We start from the raw sequence: 25,560 nt of genomic DNA, 5'->3' as shown, positions 1-25,560 counted from the left end.
CACTTTTCCCATCCGTTACTTCCTTGATCCGGCAAGTAAGGATAAGGCGAGTTCTAATGTTGGCCACCATTAAAAAGCAATTAAACTGAAGGAAAAAATAATACATGCATGCACACTATTCAAGAATTACTTTTTATTAAGTTCTACGTCGTTGATTCTTCATGATTCCCACAACCCTAGTTGTGGAATTATCTACTCATAACTATGTATTCACACTTAATAGTTTTTAAGTTAGAAGAAATCATAAACTTACAATGAGAAGTGTGAAAGCTCAAAACAAATCTTCAATAAAATCCAAATGTAAAATATAGATAACAAAAACCCAAATTTAAGAATAAAAGCTAAAAAATAGTTTAAGCTATATTCTCAAACCCAAAAACGTACATGCAAAAATCTGAACCTAAGAAGTGGATTCATATACTAAAATTCATAAATAAATATGGATTTGGAAATTATAGGAGACTAAAATTTGAATTGGGTCTACGACTCATTTCTGTGGTTCGCAAGCTTCAGATGAGCCATGGACCTAGCCCATACTCTTTCACCTTGCACTGATGGATTCTTCTTCTACATGGCCACTCTCTACGACTCGTTACCTTGAGAATGACTCGTCAATTGGTGGTCATAGACACTGTCCTTATTTCACCACTTGCAACTTCTAGCCACAATTGACTGCTATGCTTTATTTACTATTGATGTGCCGTATAACCTGCTCATTTCCTTCACTGTTCCTTCATTACTTCACCCCTGTTTTGGCGACTAACACTTAAGACCCGTATGTACAATGACGAGCCGTATTCTAAGCTCGTAGACCTCAAAAATTACCTTTCTTCAGTGCTATGATCCCTCAATCATTTTCCGACTTAGTTTCTTGCTAAATATGCACAACCAACATCAAGCATTTTAACATATGCTTAAAATACATGCACATTCTTAAGTTTTAAAGTATTAAAGTACCGTAAATATATGATACATCAATAAGCTATATAGTATGAGTATGATTATGCATTGACTTCTTTTATTCATGATATATTCCATGATTATTTATTAAATTATGCATTCAATTGATATTATTTTCATGAATTGAGTATGTGTTGATATAAAGTATATGACCATGCATTTTTTCATTCAAATTTTATGATTTTTAAGCAAATTGTTTATGTATTCAAGTTTCTATCCTAATTTTAAATATAAACTATGATTATAAATTTTAATTATGATCAAGATATGAATTTTATGCAAGTTGTGAAAGAGGTGGCTTAGGATCTTTAATTGGTGACCTAGGAACCTAATGACATGTATTATGAAAGTATGATATTGTGATGTTGAAAGGTTTGTACTCACATTGCAAGTATGATATGAAAATGAGCTATTCTATGAATTATGGAACTTATGAACAAGTTTATGATTATATGTTAAGTGTTATTACTATATTATGTATTCCGTGGAATTTGAATTAGCACCGAATGAGGCTTGAGGTGGGGGCTCAACCTATAGGGTCTTTGTATTAGAGATCCACGACTGGAATACTGTTGAAGATCCATGTTCTTCCTGATAGAGGTAAGACCTCACTTTCAGAGGAATCATAATTATTTTATTCATTTTTTATGAGTAGTTTTCTTTCGAGGTAGCCGTAGGCTTGTCTTGACACCTTTTTTGTAGTTTATAAAGGCTTCATCGACATACACTAAGTAGATTAGGGTTGACATCCCTTTTGAGTGTTTTTTTCTCAAATTTTTATTTATGATATTGAGTTGATTTTCAAAGATTGTCTAATTGAAATTATTATTTTATTTGAGTTGTTGAATTGGTTATCCCACTAGAACGTCTCTTGTTATTGCATTGAGTCTTTTGCTAATTGATTGAATGAGTAATCGGACTAAGTGGTTCTCTTAGAGACCAGTAATGATTTTTAAGTGCCGGCTACGCCTAGGGTACCCTCTCGAGGGATGACATATAACTTCATGGGACTTGACAACCATTTGGGGCCTTCTTGTTCATGAATCCTTTTATGATGAAGTTATACCCTCGTCTAAGGAGTTGACTCATGTAGATGACCAAGGAAGTCTTTTATCCCTGGAAACATCTCATACTTTATTTTTGACATTCTATCGACTTACCAAAAGTGTCATCACCAAAGTTTCCATTTGTGATTGAACAAAGATCTGGCTTTGAGGACCGAGAAAATATGTTGAGCCTTCACCAAAGTATAATAAGAACCATATGAAGCCAATGATGAATCATGATTTTTCTAGGAAGATTGGCATGATTTGGTTTTACCAAAAATTAAAGAGGAGAATGCCCTTTTTTTCTCGAGCTAGGCATGGAAGAATCACTCAACGATGAGACTTATCTGGTGAGTTTTTCTTACATGTTGGCTTCATATATTTTTGCTTCCCAACAAAAAAAGTTGATTATGTTCATGCTAGTGTCTTAAAATTTGCAAGCTTGATTGCTCATGGAGAGAAACTTTGGCAGTTTCGGTCCTTACAAGAATCTATTGCGGCTTCAAAAATATATCCAATTCTTCAAAATTTGGTGCCTGCAACATACTACTACACATTTATTATGTATATGGATGGATAGTAAGGTATGCTATGGTTCAAAAATGCCATTTAATGAATTGGCACACCAAGTAAAGTTTATTCTTTAATCTTTCACTTCATTTTCTTCCTTACACAGATGTGTACTCTAATTTTTTTTTCTAATTTTTTTCCAGTTTGGTCTTGGGGAAGTTTCTAGTGAATATTTGGTGACGATATGTTTGAGAATTGTATTATAATCCTGAATTCCTCCAATGTGCTTAAGAGTCCTCACTTATCTCTTGATGATGTCAAGGATCAAGCTACCAATGATGATTCATCAACTGAGTTGGCCCCTACTTTTTAAGAAAATGTTGACCCTTCCCAACCTGCATCAACTGTTGAGGCGGAGGGTAGATCACTTAAAATTGATTGTTCTAATATCTTCAAGAATTTGTTCTAACCTTTACAACATGTTGATTCAAATTTTGAACCCCAAGAGGCTATTTCCAACTTTGAACTTTCTTATTTCTCTGGAATGTGGCATACCTTGTTTGAATGGATTAAATAGTTCTCTACATGATCCTTAAATAGTCTTAAAGTATCAGAGAAATGTGTTTTCCTGATTCTTAAAGGGATTTAGGAGGTCAACATCATCGGCCTTTATCCTTTTAAAGTTTTGATTGAAGATTTTTCAAGAATCATGGAGATTATGATATTTTGAGATTGTCTACATCTCCGAAGATGTCAAGAGATTCTTATCAAGAGCTATTAAATACTGTGCAATAATGCCTTTGTATTGAAAATGAGGAAAAGATCAAGGTAGACCATTACCTAAACGAACATCAAATAGTCCTTGCAAGAACAAAAAATGAGCTAGAGGTCATGACTGTTAAGAAGAAAAAGACCACAACACTTATTGAGGAACATCTAAAGAAATTGTCCGAAAACTAAGAGAGTATCATCACCTCTGGGGATGAGATTCATGTCATTTAAGAAAATCAACCCATTGTCTAAAAGTGAAGTAGAAGAAAATAGCTAAGCTAAAGGAGGACGTTGAGACAAGCCACCAACAGATCCTTAAATTTAAGCTTTACCATGATTTTATTTCTGCTTATAAGTGTTCTCTTTTTCTTTTTTTTTTCTTTTTTTTGTTGTTATTTTGATATCGATGGAAATACGCCATAGATAAATAATATGTAATGACTCTCCAGGTCATTTCCTCCAATTTCCAGTATTTCCAATATTTAGAGTTTTTCTGTAGTGACCTCAAGCCATTTATGACTTACTAGGACTGACAGTTTGTTGTCATTCATTTGATTTTTATGCAAGTTTTCCTATTTCAGAGCTTCTAGAGTTTGAATGGTTGACTTCAGTAAAAACTTCAGTTAAATGATTTCGAAATGCAATTTGATGGTTCCGTTAGCTCTAGAATGTCAAATTTAATCTAGAAGGACCCTTGGTTTGGGTCTCAAGGCTTTCAGTGTAAGTTTAAGCTTCTAGACGAGATGTTGAAAAACTTAAAGGCCTAAAGTTGACTTTGGTCAATATTTTTAGAATTATTTATCGTATGAGAATTCTCTGAACTCTATTAGCACTGAAGTGTAGAATTTGGCCTAGTAGGACCTTTATTCTGGTCTTGAGATCTTCTTTTTCTTGGAAACTCGATTGATTTCTTTGTAATAGTTAAAGTATTGACTTCAGTCAATATTTTTAGTAAATGGACTCCGATGATTGTTTCGTCAATTTCATTGAGTCCGAAATATTATTTACAATCTGATTTTATATTTGATTTGGTAGTAGCAGATCAAAGTTTAGCCTATGTTGGTGCTAGTGCAACTACTTAAGCGACCCCCAGACTGCTTTAGCGGTGTTTGGCCAACTTTGACCAGCTTCTTAACTGGCCAGTAGTTGCTTTAGTGGTACCTGGGATTGTTAAAGCCTAAAATTTTAGCTTTTTTGTTCATTATCAAAATTCAATATCTTGAACTAGGAATCTCCAAATTAGGTGATTTCTATTGCTAATTGTTTGTTTTTGCTGGGGCTTCGAGTTAGAGTCATTGGGGGAGAATTGTGGACTTGTTATTGAGGTAACATATTGTCCCAATACCCTCATCTAACCCAATTAATGGTGTTTCTTGAATTCTTGAGTTGTAGGCTGATTTGTAGTGTTTTAGGGCTCGAATTGTGCCAATTTTTGGGCACAAGTTCCTTGAGAATTTCTAGACTCGTTGACGGAGTTACTTCGACAATTATACATGTGGATCCCATGGCCAATATAAGTTTGACCCAATTTTGGGCACAAATTATATTATGGAAATATGGGTATCATTCTTCTCGTAGTGAAATGTAGGTTATGATATTGATAGTGTGGTGATGATTGGAGGTGATTAAGGAAGGTAAAGCTTCAAATTTGTTGACTTTGGAGCACGCGTGATTGGCTTCGAGGTAGGCTATGGTCTACTTGGTCTTAGATTGTGCTTCATAAGATAATGTTTAGAATATATTGTATGTGAGTTAGGATTGTATATGACGATTTAAGGGTTTTCTTCCTTATCCTTATTTCTTGATTGTCGTTTGAAGTTTGGTCTAGTTTAGTATTAAGAAATCCTTAGTTTCGGTTGGTAATTCCTTACTTATGCCTTAGTCTGGTGTTGTTAAGATCTTTGGTGTTGTTGTTCAATGCCTTATAGTAGTCGGTGTGATACCTTAGAAAGGGTTTGGTTTTATCCTTAGTTATTATAGTTGTTTCTCCCCTTTGCAAGTGCAGGGATCGTGAAGCTGTTTTGAAATTTATGAGGTTTTTCCCTGATTAGACATGTAATTGTAATGAAATTCTTATCTTGTGGTTAGACCAATTGGTTTATTCGATGCATATTATCGCCACATGATGGAGTTAGCTGGGATTTATCCCTTTATATAGTATCTTTAGGTAGATGTGGAGATTCTTGAGTTACTCCTTCGATTGTTGATTCATTATAATTCCTTTCATTTCCTAAGTAGAGAAATTCTTATGTTCTTTTACCTGTTCTTGCATACCTCACATACTTAGTACATTTATGTCACGACCCAACCTAGGTCCTAGTTGTAACACGGTGATTGAAACCCAGAGGGGCTCCAACCAAGCCTCTTGTACATATCATAAGTATACATAAGGTAAAGCAAAAGCGGAAACATCATAAGAGAGTCTAAACCATGAATAGAAATTTAAGAATGCCATATGACAACATAAACTCGAAACATTTGCCCAACTAGATTCCTCTAATCATGAATATAGGCGGGAGCTAAGACATGTCCCTAGCTCACTCTCAATATGAAACATAAAAAAAGTCTTTAAAAAAATAACTAACTCAATAACTAGTCCCCGATAAATGAGGACTCGCCACAAATATCGCTGGATAGGAAAGCTTAATTAGCCATATAGATGAGTATGATCTTCAATCTCAATCCCTATATTATGAGATAATGTAGGCAAAAAGTATGCATTAGTACGCTAGAATGTACTAAGTATGAGGGTGTGATATGCAACGTAAATCATGGAATGCAATGATCCACTAAATCACATGATAAGATGAGGTAAGTAAAGACATGAGAAAATCATATTGATCAAAGCATTTAAAAAGAATAACTTAAAATCATAGCATACATAAGAGATCATACATATGTGGAATAGAAACCATAACCGATAATAAGACCATGCGATCTATAACACAAAATCTCATTGTCTTCCCATACAATGATGAAAAAGGGGAATCTACTTGCCAAGGTAGACTCTACCCTGCTAAGTGGGTCATACGTACGCTATTTATGGATCCAATAGCTAGGCCATGAAGACAACCCATGGTGACACGTAATTTATGAGACATGAGGCTGCTACTAAGGCTTTTGGTAGGGCCCTCACATCAAGTCCACTCGGCGCTAAGTAAAATTTTATGGAATACATGCATAGCATAGAAATCATAATTACATATATCATAGTCATGATCATAGGTTTGAAATCATAGAGTAGCTCATTTTCGTAACATACTTGTAATGTGAGAATTTTCCTTTTATCATTATAATCATATTTGCATAATTCATATCGTTAGACTTAGGTCACCACACAGGGTCCTAAGTCACATCTTTTAGGCCTTAGGTCATCACTAGGACCCTAAGTCACCTTACTTCATAACTTGCATTAAATTTATACCTTGAACTTAGAGTAGAACTCAATTGCATAATCAATTGACTTTGAAAATCATGTAATTGACTTGAAAACATGCATGATCATAAACTTTATATCAGCCCATACATAATTCATATAGATAATATCCCTTGGAAGTATAATTCAAAATACTTGTAATTTACATCATGAGCCCTAGAGATCAAAACAAGAGAATTCATGGGAAAACTATTTAATTCAGTGTAATAACTATCAATTTATATCAAAATAAACTCATGATCATACTTTGAATCATAATTCATGCAATAGGAATAGAGATCATAAAACTCATAAAATACCATACTTTAATTTGATTGAAAACTTGAAATATTGATTGGGCTTCATGGATGAAAGGTTCCGTGAATCAATACCCATATACCTTAAGTGAGAACACCAAATAATTTGAAAGAACTTGAGAGTTTTGATGAAGATCTTGAGTGAATTTACTTGAAGTCTTCACTAGAGTCCTTGAGAGTCTTTTGTAGAGAGAGAAATATTTGAGTAGGTGAATTGTAGAAGAATGAATAGAATTAGAGATTTAGGTTAATTTTTAGAGTTCAATTAGGTCCTAAAACCGTCTAGGTTCATTAGCTAACAATTTAGGGAAAAGTCTAAAGTGCCCTTACAAAAAACTAAATTCAGTTAAAAATACACTGCTAGGTCTGTGACGCGGAGGTAAGCACGTCCGCGATGCGGACTTGCCGCGCACCTTACTGTTTTGCGCACTTTCTTCAAAAATTTATCTTTCGATATACGGGTCCTAAAAATCCACTGAGAACATTTTCTAGCAAGTTATTACCCCTTGATCGATATTCCAAACTCGGATTTTCCAAAAGAATTAAGGATAATGCATTACATGAGCGGCCTATTCCCAAGGCATTCTTAAGGAACTTATGAGTATTTTGAGGAATATTATAATTTAAATGTACTAACATATATATTGCCTACATTATCTCATAATGTAGGGCCAGACGAAGCTCATGATCATCCCACTCGTGGCTAGAGATTTCTTTAGATTTCAAAGAAGTTGGTGAGTCCTTATTCTACCAAGGACAAGACTTTTATTCATGATTACTATTGTATTCACTTTCTTCTATTGTTAGGACGATCTAGGAGATTTACCTAAGCCTCCTCCAAGGATTAAACTAGAGGCATGTTTAGACGATAATATCATGTAGTCCTTGCAGACCGTAAAGGTATCTGTGGAGGAAATCCTATGAAATTCCCTGTAAACCCCAAATTCTTTCCTCCAAGTCTTTTACCATGAGACACCATAACTGGCCATGCTGAGCACCACAAACCATGATGGGTCCTTCGTGAACCTGAGTCCAACCAGCTTTAATAGGGGTATTTTGGTGTTTTCCTGTGTTTTAACAACAGAGTGAGGTCGTTTTGGGGATAAAATTAACCTTTTACTAAATGATCCTAGGACCTCTCAAATTCATTATTCTCACTCAAGGTTCTACGACTAAAAACCCTAACCTCTCAAGTTTCTCTCAAGGTATTTCTCTTCACCATGAAAGCTAGGATTTTATTCAAAGAGCTTCAAGTCTCCACTTTAAAGCTTGAATTAAGGATTTATTTTCCAAGGTATGTGTGTTTCATTTATGAGTTCTTCCACCCATGGAGCCCAAGTAATTTCAAAATATAGCAACTCAAATTTCAAAGGGTGAAATCTTATGGATTTTTGTATCATGATTCCAAATGCATAAATTACTATCTATTTAAAGTTTATTTACCTATATGGGCTTATATTGACTCTTAATTTCAAGAAAAGGTTGATTTATCAAAGGTTCTTATATGAAGGTATAAAATGGAGTTTAAAAGTGTATTGTGAGTGCTTTAAAGATGTTTTAAATTGATGTATTGCATTACTCTCATAGTGATATCATGTAGAAAAAAGAGTATTCGTTAGTATTTTGAATGTACTAAGTATGTAGGCATGCAATTCATCGAAAATGTTAAGGCATAGTAAAAAAAACATACACAAATGGATGCATGCATGAGAAATCAACATAAATAACTTCAAAACGTTCATTTTGTGGAAAGATGAATATAACCGATATTTAATACCATGCGAGCTATTACATGAAATCCAACATAACCCCCTACATTGGCACGGGGAGACTACTTACTAGGTAGAGCTCCGTCAAACTTTACGTTCATTCTTTAACTTTAACTTTAAGGACTTTTGTGGATCCACTAGCCTAAATAGCCTACAAGGACTCCTATGTTGACGCATAATTAATGCAACATGAGACTTTACGTAAGGAACCCTTAAGTCTAGTCTCCATCTACATGTTACATTCGGTGCTAGGTCAAATCCCACGGAATAAATTTAAATATCATAATAACATAAGCATTCATATAACTTTAGACATTCAATCATTATTTGGTAGAATAGCTCATTAAAACCTTTCATTTGATTAAGTTATATGAGAATTGTCCTTATCACTTAGAATCTATTCTTTGGCTAAGAAGCCCTTACATTATCATTCTTTCATTTCATAAGACACCCTTTAATCATAAATATTTTCTTTCATAAACTTTCATTTTGGATTCAAAGCTTTCATTTCAAGCTTCATTGAAATATAGTGAAATTAGGTGGATACAATGCAATTTAAACTACAAATCATTAACATCAGCCAACTTGCATGAGAGTGATGAAATGAATCAATTTAAACATCTTTAAAATAACCCACTAATACACTTCAAAAACTTCTTTTATTCTTTCATATAAGAACCTTTGATAATCAACCACTTCATGAAATTTAGAGTCAATATAAACTTTAAATATATAAATGAACTTCAAGAAATCAATAACCTTTGTCTTTGAGCCATAACATGAAAAAACCATAGAAATTCATCACTTGAAAATTGAGTTGCTAGATTTAGGAAAATACTTGGGCTCCATGGGTGGAAGATCCCATGAATGAGACCTACATACTTTGGGGAATAAATCCCTAATGCAACTTTCAGATTGGAGACTTGAAGAACCTTAAATATGAAACCCTAGCTTTCCTTGGTAGAACTTTGAGAGGGGAGAATCTTGTTTTATAGACTAAGTGTTAGAATGAGGGATTGGAATAGATTAGGGTCCTTAGATAAAGTCAATTTAGTCCCCAAAATGACCTCACTTTGGTGTTAAAATACAGTAAAAGACTAAAATGCCCTCATTTCTATGAGTCGTAGACTTGACGATGAGTTGTAGACTCAAGTTGTCCTGCAGGGTTAAAAAACCTTCAAACTCAAGGTCACTCAAGTTTCTTGACGAGTCATTTTTATGACTCGTCTAAGCTTTTATGAGTCATAACTTGCCTGGTAGACCTATTTCTTCCCTTAGCCAAATTTTCAGGCCCCTTAGTGGACTCGTAAGATATTCTACGATTCGTATAGTGAGTCATAAATCCTGATTTCATCCAATTTTCAAGAATAGTTCTTTCATTTCGACTCTTCAACTTATGGGGTCTTATAGTTACCATATTTTGGGAACAATACTCCTTCTCTTTTCGACATTATGTTATGTAAAGAATTTTGGATTTCTTTTTGGTAGTTTTGACACTTATGTTGAGGGTGAGCTAGTGACATATATTATCCCCACCGAGTCTTTTAGTAGAGGTATGCTTGGACATAACTGTATGGTGTTTAAGTTTGATTTTGACTACTATTCTATGTTGTTTTCCTTAGTCCTATTATCCCTTTTATTTCTATTTATTATTGAATGTCATTACCTATAAAAAGCTAAATGAATGCTAAAAGTCTTAGGTGAGGTATCTCCGGGTGTCTCATTCACCGTGTCACGTCTAGACCCTAGAATTGGGTCATGAAAAACTTGGTATAAGAGCTCAAGGTTTTGAATAGTTCTTGGAGTCTGACATACTACATCAAATAGTGTCTTATTCATGGATGTGAAGCATTCCACAACTATGAATAGGATACTATGGGATATTTCGGAAAGTTTTGACTTATTTCAAATTCATGTCATGCCCTAGAGAGTCCTATGAATTCCTCTAACTATCACATAATTTTGTGTCTTCTAGATCATACCTCTAAGAAGAGTACCTCCACCTAGAGCAAGGGTTGATGATGAGGACCAAGCTCCTCTATTTCCCGAAGCTCCTTATCATGAGAAAGGGGTGATCCATGCGGAATACTAGAATAACATCACATTGTTGGCTCAAGCCTTAACTAACCATAATAACCAAAGAATTGTTGCTTTGGCTTCTAGGATTTGGGATATAAAAAGGATGAATCTACTCGAGTTCAATCATTCGAAAGTAGATGAGGACCCTATAGAGTTCATTGAGGTGGTATATTAGATTGTGACCATCATATGTGTGCCTCCACATGAAAAGGCTGAGCTAGTGGACTATCATCTAAAGGGTGTGGAAAGGGTTTGGTATAATCAATGGGTTGTTGAGAGGGGTGAAGATATGGAGCCTATGGAATGGAAAGAAATCAATGGAGCCTTCCTAAACCAATTCTTTCCTTTAGAGCTAAGAGAGGCAAAGATCCAAGAGTTCATCAATCTTCTCCAAGGGGGAATAAGTGTGAGGGAATATGCCCTCAAGTTCACTAAATTGTCTAAGTACTCTCCTTTCATGGTCTCTGATCCAAGGGAAAGGATGAGCAAGTTTATTTTTTGATATGTCTAGTTTGGTATCCAAAGAGTGCAAGATGACCATGTTTTTTAAAGAAACAGACATCTCCCAACTCATGACATAAGCAAAATAAATTGAAGAAGGTTTAAGAAGGTTATAGTTGCTGGTGAAGGGTTCAACCCACAAAGGTCCTGTTATGGTGGTAGTGGAAAGGGCTAAGGTAGGAAATGATTTTTGGGACAAGGTTACACCAATAATCCTCCTCTAAGTTTCAACAAGGCAAAGGGTGCTAAATCGATGGTTCCAAGGAAGAATGTTGGTGCTCAATCTTTCCCCGCTTGCAAGAAGTGTGGGAGAACTCATAAAGAGAAATACTTAGCTGGCTCCAATACATTCTTTAAGAATGGAAAGATGGGCCACCTTGCTAGAGATTGTAGAGGTGGTGGAAGTAGGCCTCACAGCTAAGTTTCTCATGGTTAATAAGCTCAAAGAGGTAGCTAACGCACCAACCGCTTTTATGTTTTGCTTGGGAGATAAGAGGTTGAGGAAACACCCAATGTTATTAGCTGTGTATTAAAGGTCTTTGACTTTGATATGTATGCATTATTAGATTCGGGTGCTAATTATTCTTTTGTTACTCCATTCTTGGATAATAGGTTTGAAGTGTCACCCAAAATATTAATAGAATGCTATTTAGTGTCTACCACTATTGGTGATTCTGTTGTTGCTAGGAAGGTCTATAAGGGTTGTCCCGTGTCTATCTTGCATAAAGTTATTCCTTATGATCTCATAGAGCTTGACATGGTAGATTTTGATGTTATTCTTGGGATAGATTGGTTGCATACATCTTATACCTCTACAGATTATAGGACTTGTAGAGTCTAGTTTCAATTTCTAAATGATTCTATTCTTGTATGGAAGATTCGGTAGTGAATGGTAGGTTCATTTCTTTTCTTAAGGCCCGAAAGTTGATTGGTAAGGGTTGTATTTACCACATTGTAAGGGTTTGGGATATGGACTCCAAAAGTCCTTCTCTTGAGTCGGTCCCCGTGGTTAATATGTTTCCCAATGTCTTTCTCTATGACCTTCCTAATGTCCCTCTTGCAAGGAAAGTTAATTTTGGTTATCAATCTTCTCCCCGATACATAACCTATCTCTATTTACCCCTACCTAATGGACCCGATGGTATTAAAGGAGCTAAAGGAAAAACTAAAGGACTTATTGGAGAAAGGATTCATAAAGCCAAGCATTTCTCCATGGGGTGCTCCCATGTTGTTCGTAAGGAAGAAGGATGGTTTGCTTTGGATGTGCACAGATTATCGTCAGTAGAAAAAGATAACTGTTAAGAACAAGTTCCCAATCCCTAGGATAAATGAATTATTTGATCAATTACCAGGGGAAAGTCATTTCTTAGAGATTGATTTTTGGTCCTGCTATCATCAGCTAAGGGTGAGGGAATGTGATATTCCCAAGATGACATTTCAAATAGGGTATGGTCACTTTGAGTTTGTAGTGATGTCATTTAGATTGATGAATGCACTAATGGTGTTCATGGACTTAATAAATAGGGTGTTCAAACCCTACCTTGATACTTTTGTAGTAGTCTTTATCGACAATATTTTGATTTACTCTTGGGGTGAGAAAGAACATAAAAATCATTTGAGGGTTATGCTTCAAACCTTGAGGAAATGGAATTGTTTTCCAAATTTAGTAAGTGCAATTTTTGGTTGAAAGAGGTAGTATTTATTGGTCACAAACTGTCCAGTGATGGGATTAAGAATGATCCTAAGAAAATGGAGGCAATCAAGAATTGGCCTAGACCATTGTTTCCTTCGAGCATTAGGAGTTTTTTGGGTCTAGCCGGGTATTATAGAAGGTTCGTCGAAGGGTTCTCTACTATTTCATCTCCTATGATGAAATTAACTCAAAAGAAGGCAAAGTTCCTCTGGATGGATGAGTGTGAGAAGAGTTTCTAAACTTTGAAAGATAGACTTACCTTCGCTCTAATCTTGACTTTATTGGAAGGGTTACAAATGTTCGTGGTTTATTGCGATGCTTCAAATATTGGTTTGGGTTGTGTCTTGATGCAAAAATGCAAGGTTATTGCCTATGCTTCTATGCAATTGAAGGTGCATGAACGTAACTATCCTACCCATGATCTTGAGTTAGTGGCCATTGTATTTGCTCTAAAGATTTTGCGGCATTACCTCTATGGGGTACATGTAGATATGTTCACCGATCACAAAAGTCTCAAATATGTGTTCACTCAAAAAGATCTCAATCTAAGGCAAATAAAGTGGGTTGAACTCCTTAAGGACTATGACATGAGTGTTCATTACCATCCAAGCAAGGACAATATTATAGTCGATATGCTCAGTAGGGTATCTATGGGTTATGTGGCTCATTTGATGAAGGAAAGATGGATTTGGTAAAAGATGTTCACCGATTGGCTAGATTAGGAGTGAAGTTGAGTGGTTATGATGATGGTGATATAATGTTTCATAATGGACCCGTATCATGTTTGGGGGTAGATGTTAAGTCAAAACAAGATCTTAACCTAACATTAGAAGAGTTAAAGAGGTTGGTAAAAAAAGAGCATAGAGGTCTTTTCACAAGGGGGAGATTGGGTACTTCACTACCAAGGTTGGTTATCTATTTTAAATGTGGATGGCCTAAGGGCTTTGATCTTGAAGGAGGCTCATAATTCTTCATACTCTATTCATCCAGTTCGACAAAAATGTACTGAGATATAAAGGAGCTTTTTTGGTGGAGTGGCATAAAGAAGGACATAGCAAGGTTCATCACCGAATGTTCGAAATGCCAACAAGTTAAGGCCAAACCTCAAAGACCAGGTGGACTAGCCCAAGACATTAAAATCCCTACTTGGAAGTGAGAAGATGTGAATATGGATTTTTAGTGTGTTTATCTCGTACTCGGAAGACATATGATTTGATTTGAGTGATTGTTGATTGAATGAAAAAATCGACTCACTATCTATCGGTCAAGGCATCTTATAGTGTTAAAGATTATGCAGTTGTATATTTGGGAATTGGTGAGGTTGCATGGTGTGCCTCTATCGATTATCTCGGATCATGGTACCTAATTCACTTCTTATTTTTGGAGATTTTTTCAAAGGGGTCTTGGTACTAAAGTAAAGCTAAATACCGTATTCCATCCTCAAATTGATGGGCAAGATAAACAAATGATTCAAACACTAGAGGATATGTTAAGGGCTTGTGTGTTGGAGTTCAAAGGAAGTTGGGATGACCATCTACCGCTTATTGAGTTTGCCAACAATAATAGCTACACTCAAGTATTGAGATTGCACCATTTGAGGCTTTGTATGAGAGATGATGTACGTCTCATGTTAGTTGGTTCAAAGTGGGTGAAATGGCCTTGTTGGGTCCCTCTTTGGTTCTTGATGCCTTGGAGAAGGTGTGAGTCATTAGAGAAAGGTTGAAGATGTCTCAAAGTCTTCAAAAGTCCTATTCCAATACTTGGATAAGGGATCTTGAGTTGAATGTGGATGATTGGGTATACTTGAAGATTTCACCCATGAAGGGTGTAGTTTGGTTTGGTAAGAAATGGAAATTAAGCCCTAGGTATATAGGGCCTTATAGAATCTTCAGAAGTGTTGGTAAGGTTGCTTATTTGTTGGAGTTTCCATTGGAGATGGCCATGATTCATCCAGTGTTCCATGTGTCTATATTGAGGAAATGTGTAGGTGATCCTAGTTCCATTGTGCCTTTGGAGATAGTGAATGTTGAAGAAAACTTGACCTATGAAGAGGTTTCGATTGAAATTTTTGACCGACAAGTCAAGAGATTAAGGAACAAGGAAGTTGCTTTTGTAAAAGTCCTTTGTAGGAATCAACAAGTTGAAAGTATAATATGGGAAGTGGAAGCGGATATGATGAAAAAAATACCCCATCTCTTCCATTCTACTAAAACTCCATTTCTATTCTATTGCCAGTTCCTTGTATCAAAATAGATATTCCTGTCACGTGTGAAACCATTCAACGAGACCACGCCGCTAGATTGAGACTGCCACCTTCCTATTTGAGTAAGGATTTGTTTACTAAATTCTTCTGTGTCTTCGTTATTAGCTTCAATAGTTGCTGTCTTTATAGTGTATTCTGGGTTAATTATGTCTAATTTACACATGGTCTTATTACTTTCCCAATGTACTAATGTTTTTTTCACTAATTATTTCTATTTCATCTAGTATTGATATTATATTATCCAAATCCATAGGATTTTGTTTATTGTTCCTAGAGCATGTATTCCTTTTTGAAAATTATAGAAATCAGTTTCTATATTTATTAAGGTATAATATTTTTCTATATCTTCTAAGTATGATTGTTCTAAATACTCTTCATCTTTTTCATGCATGTTCTGTAAGGTACAACTATTTTTTGTGCTGCAACAAACAAATGTATCTTCTTTTGCCTTTAATTGAGATCTCCCTTTAGAAGGTTTGTCTTGAATTTATACTGGGGTATATGTTGTGTTTCTAAATAACATTATTCCATCTGTAGAAAACAAACGGCTTCCATTGTTTTGTAAAAGGAAGTGCAATCCGATTACCAGATCTATTTTAATATCTAAGTCTTTAGCCAAAATTTTATACATATTGTATGTAGGTTTGTAAAATTCATTACATGTATTAATAAAACTTATTTGGGATTTGTCTATGTAATGATTATAAAAATTATAAGTTCCATCTATTTGCAATGCTGATATAGGTTCTTTAAATATTTTTAGTATTTTTGCTGACAATATTCTTTTATTTACAAGACAACTTGTACATCCTGTATCCACTAATGCTAAAGTTTCTATTTCTACATCTTTAATTTTTATTTTAGCTAACACTTTTACTGTTCTAAATTATATGTCTTCATTAAATATAAGGCTAGTATTTTTTTCTTCTATATTCATGAGTTCAGATTCTATATTGTCTACATGTATTGTTCCTTGAGTTGTTTCTTCTATATCTACCTTTTGTTTTCCTCTTTCAAAGTAGACTAATCTTTGTTCTTGTCACGATCCGACCTAGGTTCTAGTCGTAACACAGTGATCGAATCCCCGAAGGGCTCCCCAAGCCTCTTGTACATATCATAAGCATACATAAGGCAAAACATAAAAGCGGAAACATCATAAGAGAGTCTAAAAAATGAATAAAAATCTGAAAATGTCTTATGACAACAAAGACTCAAACATATGTCCAATTATATGCCTCTAAACATGAGTATTGGAGGGGGCTAAGACATGTCCTTATCTCACCCTCAATACACAACATAAGAAAAAGTCTTTTGACAGGAAAACAGTAAGTAACTTGAAACTAGTCCCCGGTCAATGAGGTGGACGATTAGGATCTTCAACCTCAACCCCTACATTATAAGACAATGTAGGCAAAAGTATGCATTAGTACGTTAGAATGTACTAAGTATAAGGGCGTGATATGCAACGTAAATCATGGAATGCAAAGGTCAAGTAAAACACATGATAAGTTAGAATACGTAAAGTCAAGAGAAAATCATATTGACCAAAGCATTTAAAAACATAAGTTCAAGTCATAACATACTTAAGAAATCATACATATGCGGGATAGAAACCATTACCGACAATAAGACCATACGTGCTATAACATGTAATGCGATGATCCCCACATCGAGAAGGGGGAGGCTACTTTGCCAAGGTAGACTCCTAATCATGAACATATGCTATTTGTGGATCCACTAGCTAGGCCAAAAAGGTAATCCTATGGTGGCATGTAGTTATGAGATAAGAGACTTTATATAAGGACCCCTTGCTTCGAGCCCCCACCTCAAGTCCACATTCGGTGCTAAGTCAAATCCCACAGAATACATACATAACATAAGATCATAATTTTATATATCATAGTCATGATCATAGGCTTAAAATCATAGAGTAGCTCATTTTCATAACATACTTGTAATGTGAGAATTGTCCTTTCATCATTATAATAATTTTTGCATAATTCCTATCATTAGGCATTAGGTCGCCTTACTTCATAACTTGCATGAAAAAACATAATTTGAAACATACTTATAATTCATGATCATAATAGAAATACATAGTCATAATTCATACTTTGAAAATTCATGACCATAGCTTGGACTAGAAATTAGGGTATGACATGAATGCATGATCAATTTATTTGAAAATCATGAAATTAACTTGAAGATATGGATGATCATAAACTTAATATCAACCCATACATAAATCATATAGATAATATCCTTTAGCAGCATAAATCAAAATACTCATAATTTACATCATGAACCCTAGAAATCAAAATAGAAGAATTCATGGTAAAACTCTTTAATTTAATTCAATAACCATTAATTTATATCAAAATAGACTCATGATCATATTTTAAATCAAAATTCATGAAATTGAAATGAAGATCACAAGACCTATAAAATACCATACTTTAATTTAATAGAAAACCTTGAAAAAATTGATTGGGCTTAATGAATGAAAGGATCCATGAATCAATACCCGCATACCTTGAGTGAAAACAATAATTAATTTGGAAGAACTTGAGAATTTTGATGGAGAAATTGATTGAATTTGCTTGAAATCTTCAATGGAAACCCTTGAGAGCCTTTTTGTAGAGAGAAAAATATTTGATAGATGAACTGTAGAAGAATAAATAGAATTAGAGGTTTAAGTTAATTTATAGAGTTGAATTAGGTCCTAAAAACGTCTAGGTTTATTAATTAATAATTTGGGAAAAGTCCAAAATGCCCCTAAAAAACTTAAATTCGGCCAGAAATGCTTCCCAAGTCTGCGACGTGGTCCTGTCGTGGACCACTCGACTGGAAAACTGTCCCCAGGTCCGCAACGCGGTCCTATCATAGACCACACTATTTTGTGGATTCTTCAAAAATTCTTCTTCCATTCTACAGGTCCTAAAAATCCAGCGAGACCATTTTCCCGCAGCTTTTGACCCCTTGATTGATATTCTGAACTCGGATTTTTTAAAAAGATTAAGGATAATGCGTTACATGAGCGGCCTATTTCCAAGGCATTCTTAAGGTATTTTGATTCCCATGCAATAGTCAAGAATTCTTGACGGTATCGAGCTGGGCATATTTGAGGGATGTTACAATATCTTCCCCTTGGAAATATTCGTCCTCGAATGAGATTCAACTAATATAGGAAAGACATGGAAAAAAGGATTTAGAAACCCGACGTGGATATGAGGACACTTGAAAAAAACTGCATAGAACGTGTAACCTTCATAATTAAAGTAAAACGTAGTCCTTGAGAGAAATCATTTTTCATGAATCATTCATGCATATGAATGACATATGGAACTGAAGTATAGGAGTTTAATCGATTTGATCATGAGAAACTTAGTACCTTTAGGCTTTAGTGAGAGAAAAGAGATAAGGATATCACTTCATCATGTCCGATTCCTCTTTCCACATAGCACTCTCTACTTGTTGATTCCTCCATAATACTTTGACAGATACAACGTCTTTATTTTTTAGACTCTTTACTTGTTGGTATAAAATATCAATAGAGACCTCCTCATAAGTCAAATTCTCTTCAATACTCACATTCTCCCTTGGTTCAATTGAATTTGGATCACCCACAAACTTCCTCAACATCGACACATGAAAAATTGGATATACCAAACCTAACTCAGGTGGAAAGTCTAACTCTTATGCTACCTTGTCAATGCGCTTCAATATCCTATACGGTCCTATATATATAGGGCTCAACTTCCTTTTTTTACCAGACCGCATTACCCCTTTATCTCAACAGATTAATCGTGTTAGTGATAATGTTTCAATGAGTTGCATGAAAAATCAAATGAGTTATGTAACATCTAATTCACTTCCCGGTCCTTCTTATTCGCATATGATTGATCACCTTCCGATCTCATAATTTGTGCTTTATCTCAGAGTACTATCCCCTCCCAGGCTCAAGTAACTTATACAATTTTTTTTTTCTCCGAATTACTGTTGTGGTGATGTTTTCCTAATCACTACCTCTCTTCCAGGAAAGCAATGAATATGGGAAGGTTCTCAATGTGTTCACTCATCAATAAATACTTTTAGATAAAGAAAATCACAATACATACAAAACACTTAAAGAAAATCACCCTACATATTTTCCTACTTTATTATTTTGTCATGGTTCCCACAACCCTAGTTGTGGGTTTAGATGCTCATAATTGTAGATAAAGGAATAAAAATTTATGGAGAATTCATGAATCAATAATTACATGAATGAAGAAGTAAACTTTGAATCACACACATGATCCATGAATCAAGAATAAAACTGAAATTATATTTCAAATATCAGTCTCAAGAATTAGTGGAATGTGTCTCTCAATGTCATTCACAATAATAACCAAAAAATAATAACAAACAAAATGTAATAAATTTGAGTATTTATAAAAGTACAAAACCTACTCCTAAACAACTAGAAAACCTTAAGTCAGCATAGTTCACGATCAGGCACTACGGTTCATACAGGACTTACCAGTCCATGGTCATGCTCCATAGTCCTTGACATAGTTCCACCACATAGTGGAGGCCTTCACTTCTTCACAGGAAAACATCACATCTCGTGGTCCTGACTACGGCCCATACTGGGGTCTATAGTCATTCCCTTTTCAAAATTTCCGTCTTCCATTAGCTAACCTCCACGAGCCACTTTCATGATCCATAGTGGACTCCTCTACTCGTGAAGGTTCCATAGAGTTATACTTGGTCAAAATTTCAGCATCAGCCTTTTCCTCATATCAGTAATATGCTAGCCACCATGGCCCGTGCAAGGCATTACGATTAGTAGTGAAGCTCATATTCCTCAGTCCTCAGTAGAACAGCATCTCAAACCCATAAAATCATCCAAACTCATGCACGACTTAGTTTTCCTACAAAATTAACAATATACATTATATCTACAGAAACATGTTTGCAACGCATACTAATTCACCATTTTGAGCATTGAAAATATCATAAATACGCGAAACATCAACACCTTCAACTTAGAACCATTGTTTGTCCTCAAGCAATGACACAAAACAAAACAACAAGATGCACAAACACAAACAACTATAAGAAAATATATAGCATCCCAACATATCAACCATTACCCTTCTATTTAATTTACTTGACTATTCAATACACTGACAATACAAATAACTCACAAGGATCAATTTACGACATCATATTACTTACTGTTAACCAAGCAAATGCAAATGATAGTGTACTAATCAATATTGCAACTCAACAATATAATTATAGTACCTCACAACAAAGAAGTCTCTCATACAGTATGCACAAATAGAAGAGAGACTAGGATGAATTCACTCACACTCACAAATGAAATTCAATCAATGCACACGTACAGACCATAGTCTTGCCCTTATTTTCTACACAAAACTTTCAAATAGCTCTTTTAAGATCACATTAGGACTTTCTTTGCTTGTAAAGTTGACTTGGGCTCAAGTATGTTACATTTAGGATTTAAGTAAGTACTTTGCCCCTCTTTGACGCTACATTAATTGAGCTATTTCTAGGGGTGTCAAAATGAGCTCAAATATAGGTAACCCGCCTAAATATTTATGAGTTGGGCTCAAGATAATTTGTATTGGGTTGAATCTCAACTCATTCAAGTCTTAACCCATTTTAAAAGAATCTTCAATTGAGCCCAACTTAATCTCCAATTTCAATCCGTTTTAAGGCTCTTTATTTGCATTGATATAATGTATGTTGTCATAATAAAGGCATGAATTACTATCTATTTTATATTTTTAGGATTAATCTTCACACTTGTAAATTATTATTTTTATTTGCTTGAGCTGAAATTCAAATTGTTGTTAGAAAAGATAAATAATAATATGTTAAAATTATTGAGATTAAGCATGTTATGACCCAACCTGAATTTTAGCCCAATTAAGCCCAACCCATTTGAGTGCAAAGTAAATTTGGGTGGATCATTGACCTAACCTGATTTTTATTTCAACCTATTTTAATATTCTCAATTCCAACCCAACCTGCCCTTTTGAAACTCCTAGCTACTTCTCTTCCAATCCCCAATTATTTCATCTCCTTATTTACTTCTCGATTCTCGTCCGGATGTGGTTTCCGCCTTTGTTCTTTTCTTCTTCTAAGTGTGTTTTCTTATTGAAATTCCGAATTTCATGATGCATCACACTTATTCTTTTATTTTATCAGTGGCCACACCCCCATGCTTATTATTTTTCCTCTCATCAAACAACTTTTTTTGTACCCCACTTTTTTGCTTCTTTTTATAGTAGCCACCCTAAACTTAGGCTTTTGGACTTAGTAGATGTGTACATTGTCCTATGAGGGATCATAGCAAAGATAAAGGTCTAAAGTCAGATAGGGAAGGTGGTTTGTGTTATGCTAAAGAAAAGGTCTTTTTCAGGCTCAAAAAATTTTGGTTCAGGGGTACACTATCATTTGGTCAGTTATTTTTAGGCTAAGAGACTCATTTTCAACAACGGCCTATGACCCTGTCCTAATAAAGCTATTCAATCATTTCAGTGAGACTAAACATGCAAGTTCTAGCTTAGAAATGCATTGTTCGAAGGTAGTTAAGCTCATATACACATGGCACATATGTTATAGTGTTCAGGACTAATTAACACAGTCATGTCCTAGTTAGCATTTGATTGAAAAGTCAATATGTACAATATCCTATAAAGATCCTAGTAAGTCAGTTTTCACAGTCCAGGCCAATCAAATAGTATTTCACAAAATTTTCAGTTGGGAGTCATTTTTTATTCAGTTTAACTCATTCTTTTCACAAGATACTATATACTTCTATAGACTTTTGTATTTACACTGAAATAACCTAAACATGCCAATTCTTCTAGATATACACTTGATAGAAAATAAACATGGCAATATAAACTTCAAGCATCAAGATGCCCCACCCCCTATCAAAAAAATATATATTGTCCTTAATTACATGTCAAAAGGCTCACAAATAAATACAAAGGAAGTGATCATACTTGTGATTCCCTAGGCTTCAATTGATGATGGTGTAATGGCACAAACATCGGTCGGTGCACTCAAAGATGTAGGGTCCCTTGAAGGGTCATCGCTTGTAGCAAACATAAGTGTGCTGGGACGCACCTCACTCATAATCATAGATGAAGCCGGAATCGCAACATTCTTGGAAGGAGCGACTCCACTAGAAGATGCTCTAGCCTTAGCAGCCTCAACCTGTTGGCTCAATAGCTCTACCTTCTCTCGGTCTTCTTTTTCTAAAATAAGCTTCGCTTTTTTTACTGCTTTCTTCTCACCCTTACTTTTCTTTTCAGTCTCATCGGGAGAGCTATCCTGGTGTTGCCAATTCTTGCCCTTTCCCTTTTTATTAAGCTCGGATACTAAAATAGATCCCTACACCCTTTCTAGATGCACGAGTATAGGAGGTACAAATAGCAATTGTAGCAAAGTATCTTTAGAACTAGTAGGGATAGTAGAGGGTGATTTTTCTTCTAATTTACCAATGGCCTCTCGTAAAGCAGCCAACTCTGCTTGTATGGATGCGGTATCCTTAGCACCTAACCTATCACTATGACCAGTAATATGGGCCTCAAGGCTATTTATGCGAACCTGTACTTGTGTAATCTTCTACCTGAGCTCAGTACAAAGCTGAGTCACCTCTTGCTGTATCTGTATATGGACCATCCTAGGTAGCCTCTCAATAACCTAATCCACAATTACCCGTGTCTGTCGCTGATCCTGCACCAATCTCTTAAGGAGTGCATAAGGAACAATAATCATCATACCTGAAGATATGGAAGTGGAAAGAGTAGGCCTGATATAGCCCTCGGTCTGCTCTGCAGCCTCATCCATTAGAGGTACTGAAGTAATACCCTTAAAAGCTAAAGTAGGAAGGGGTGGACCTGATGAAATGGCGTAATAGGTCGACCCGACTTGGTCTTGTATAATGTATTATCCAAATCCTTTATCAATGTTGCATTTGTAGACCTTATCAATTTGATGCACTTGTCAAAGTGTTTGCATATGGGGTAACCACGAACTCATACAATCTCCTAATCAGGTACAAGAATAAAAGCCTAGCTCACTCATTAAATGCTCTATCATGAATCTCGACCGCAATTAACTGACCGCTGTGTAATCCAAAGTAATCTATGATACATGCTACTAGTGACGCTTGTGTTAGGTGTAGTGAGTTGTCGTTCCTTGTTGGTCGAAGAAGGACACAGAAAATAGCCCACCAAAACTTTTTGGGGAAAGTGAGAAAAGCTTTAGTAATCAATTGCCTAGGGTTAGTGACCCAAGGAACATTTACACCTTTATTCACAATATGCCCAACAAACCATCGCATAGTCTACTGTCCCTCCTCGAGGTTGCTCATCCTCTCCTCATCACTAACCATGTAACATCTCTCAGAATAAAAAAAATAAAAAAAATATATATCTTAAGAATGCCTTGAAAATAGGCCACTCATGTAAAAATTATCCTTAATCTTTTTGGAAGATTCGAGTTCAGAATATCGATCAAGGGGTCAAAACCTGCAGGAAATGGTCTCGTGAATTTTTAGGACTCGTAAAATGGAAGAAAGATTTTCTAAGAAACCACAAAACAATGTGGTCCATGACAAGACAACATCGCGGACTTGTGAAGCCGCACAAGATAGAGTAGTCTGCGATAGGACCGCGTCACAGACCTGGGGACAGTCTTCTGGCCGAGTTGGTCGCAACAGGTCCGCATCGCAGACCTAGGAAGGTTTTCTGGATGAATTTAATTTCTTTTTAGGGAAATTTTAGAATTTTCCCAAATTATTAGTTAATGAACTTAAATATTTTTAGGACCTAATTCAACTCTATAAATTTACCTAAACCTCTAATTCTATTTATTCTTCTACAATTCATCTATCAAATATTTCTCTCTCTATAAAAAGGATCTCAAGGGTTTCCATTCAAGACTTCAAGCAAATTCACTCAATTTCTCCATCAAAACTCTCAAGTTCTTACCAATTAATTTGTGTTCTCACTCAAGGGATATGGGTATTGATTCATGGATCTTTTCTTCTATGAAGCCCAATCAATTTCTCATATTTTCTATCAAATTAAAGTATGCTATTTTATGGGTTTTGTAATCTTTATTTTAATTGCATGAATTTTGATTTAAAGCATGATAATGAGTTTATTTTGATATAATTTGATGGTTATTGAATTAAATTGAAGAGTTTTTCCATGAATTCTCCTACTTTGTTTTCTAAGATTCATGATGAAAATTATGAGTATTTTTAATTATACTTCCTGATTATATTATCTATATGAATTATATATGGGCTAATATAAAGTTTATGATCATGTATGTTTTCAAGTTAATTTCATGATTTGTTTTGTCAATTAATCATGTATTCATGTCATACCCAAATTCCAAGTTCAAGCTATGGTCATGAATTTTCAAAGTATGAATTATGACTATGTATTTCCATTATGATCATGATTATAAGTATGTCTCAAATTATGGTTTTTTATGCAAGTTATCAAGTAAGGAGACCTAAGGCCTAACGATATGAATTATGCAAATATGATTGTAATGATGAAAGGACAATTCTCACATTACAAGTATGTTATGAAAATGAGATACTCTATGATTTCAAGCCTATGATCATGACTACGATGCATGAAATTATGATCTTATATTATGTATGTATTTCATAGTATTTTACTTAACACCGAATGTGGACTTGAGGTGAGGGCTCGAAGCAAGGAGTTCTTATATAAAGTCTTTTGTCTCATAAATACCTGCCACCGTAGGAACAAAGGGATTAGAGGATAATACCCAAATCTCCACGAGGTGAGTACCCAAAATATCAAGGCTTAGAGGTGAGTATCCGGTTCACATGACCTCTTAGTGGATCCACTTAGGCATGTAGGAGTCTACCTTGGCAAATAGTCTCCCCCTTTCCTCCGATGTAGGGGCAACATTGGGATTCCATATTATAGCTCGCATGGTCTTATTGTCGGTTATGGTTCCAATCCCACATATGTATGATTTCTTAAGTATGTTATGATTTTGAACTTATGCTTTTAAATTCTTTGGTCAATATGATTTTATCATGACTTTATGTACTTCATCTTGTCATGTGATTTACTTGACCCTTGTATTTTCATGATTTACATTGCATGTCACGCCCTCATACTTAGTCTATTCTAACATACTAATGCATACTTTTTG

The sequence above is a fragment of the Solanum dulcamara genome, chromosome 8 (genome assembly GCF_947179165.1).
Source record: "Solanum dulcamara chromosome 8, daSolDulc1.2, whole genome shotgun sequence".
In the NCBI taxonomy this organism is placed as follows: Eukaryota; Viridiplantae; Streptophyta; class Magnoliopsida; order Solanales; family Solanaceae; genus Solanum; species Solanum dulcamara.
The sequence above is the reverse complement of the archived record's forward strand: the minus strand, read 5'-3'. Positions refer to the sequence as shown.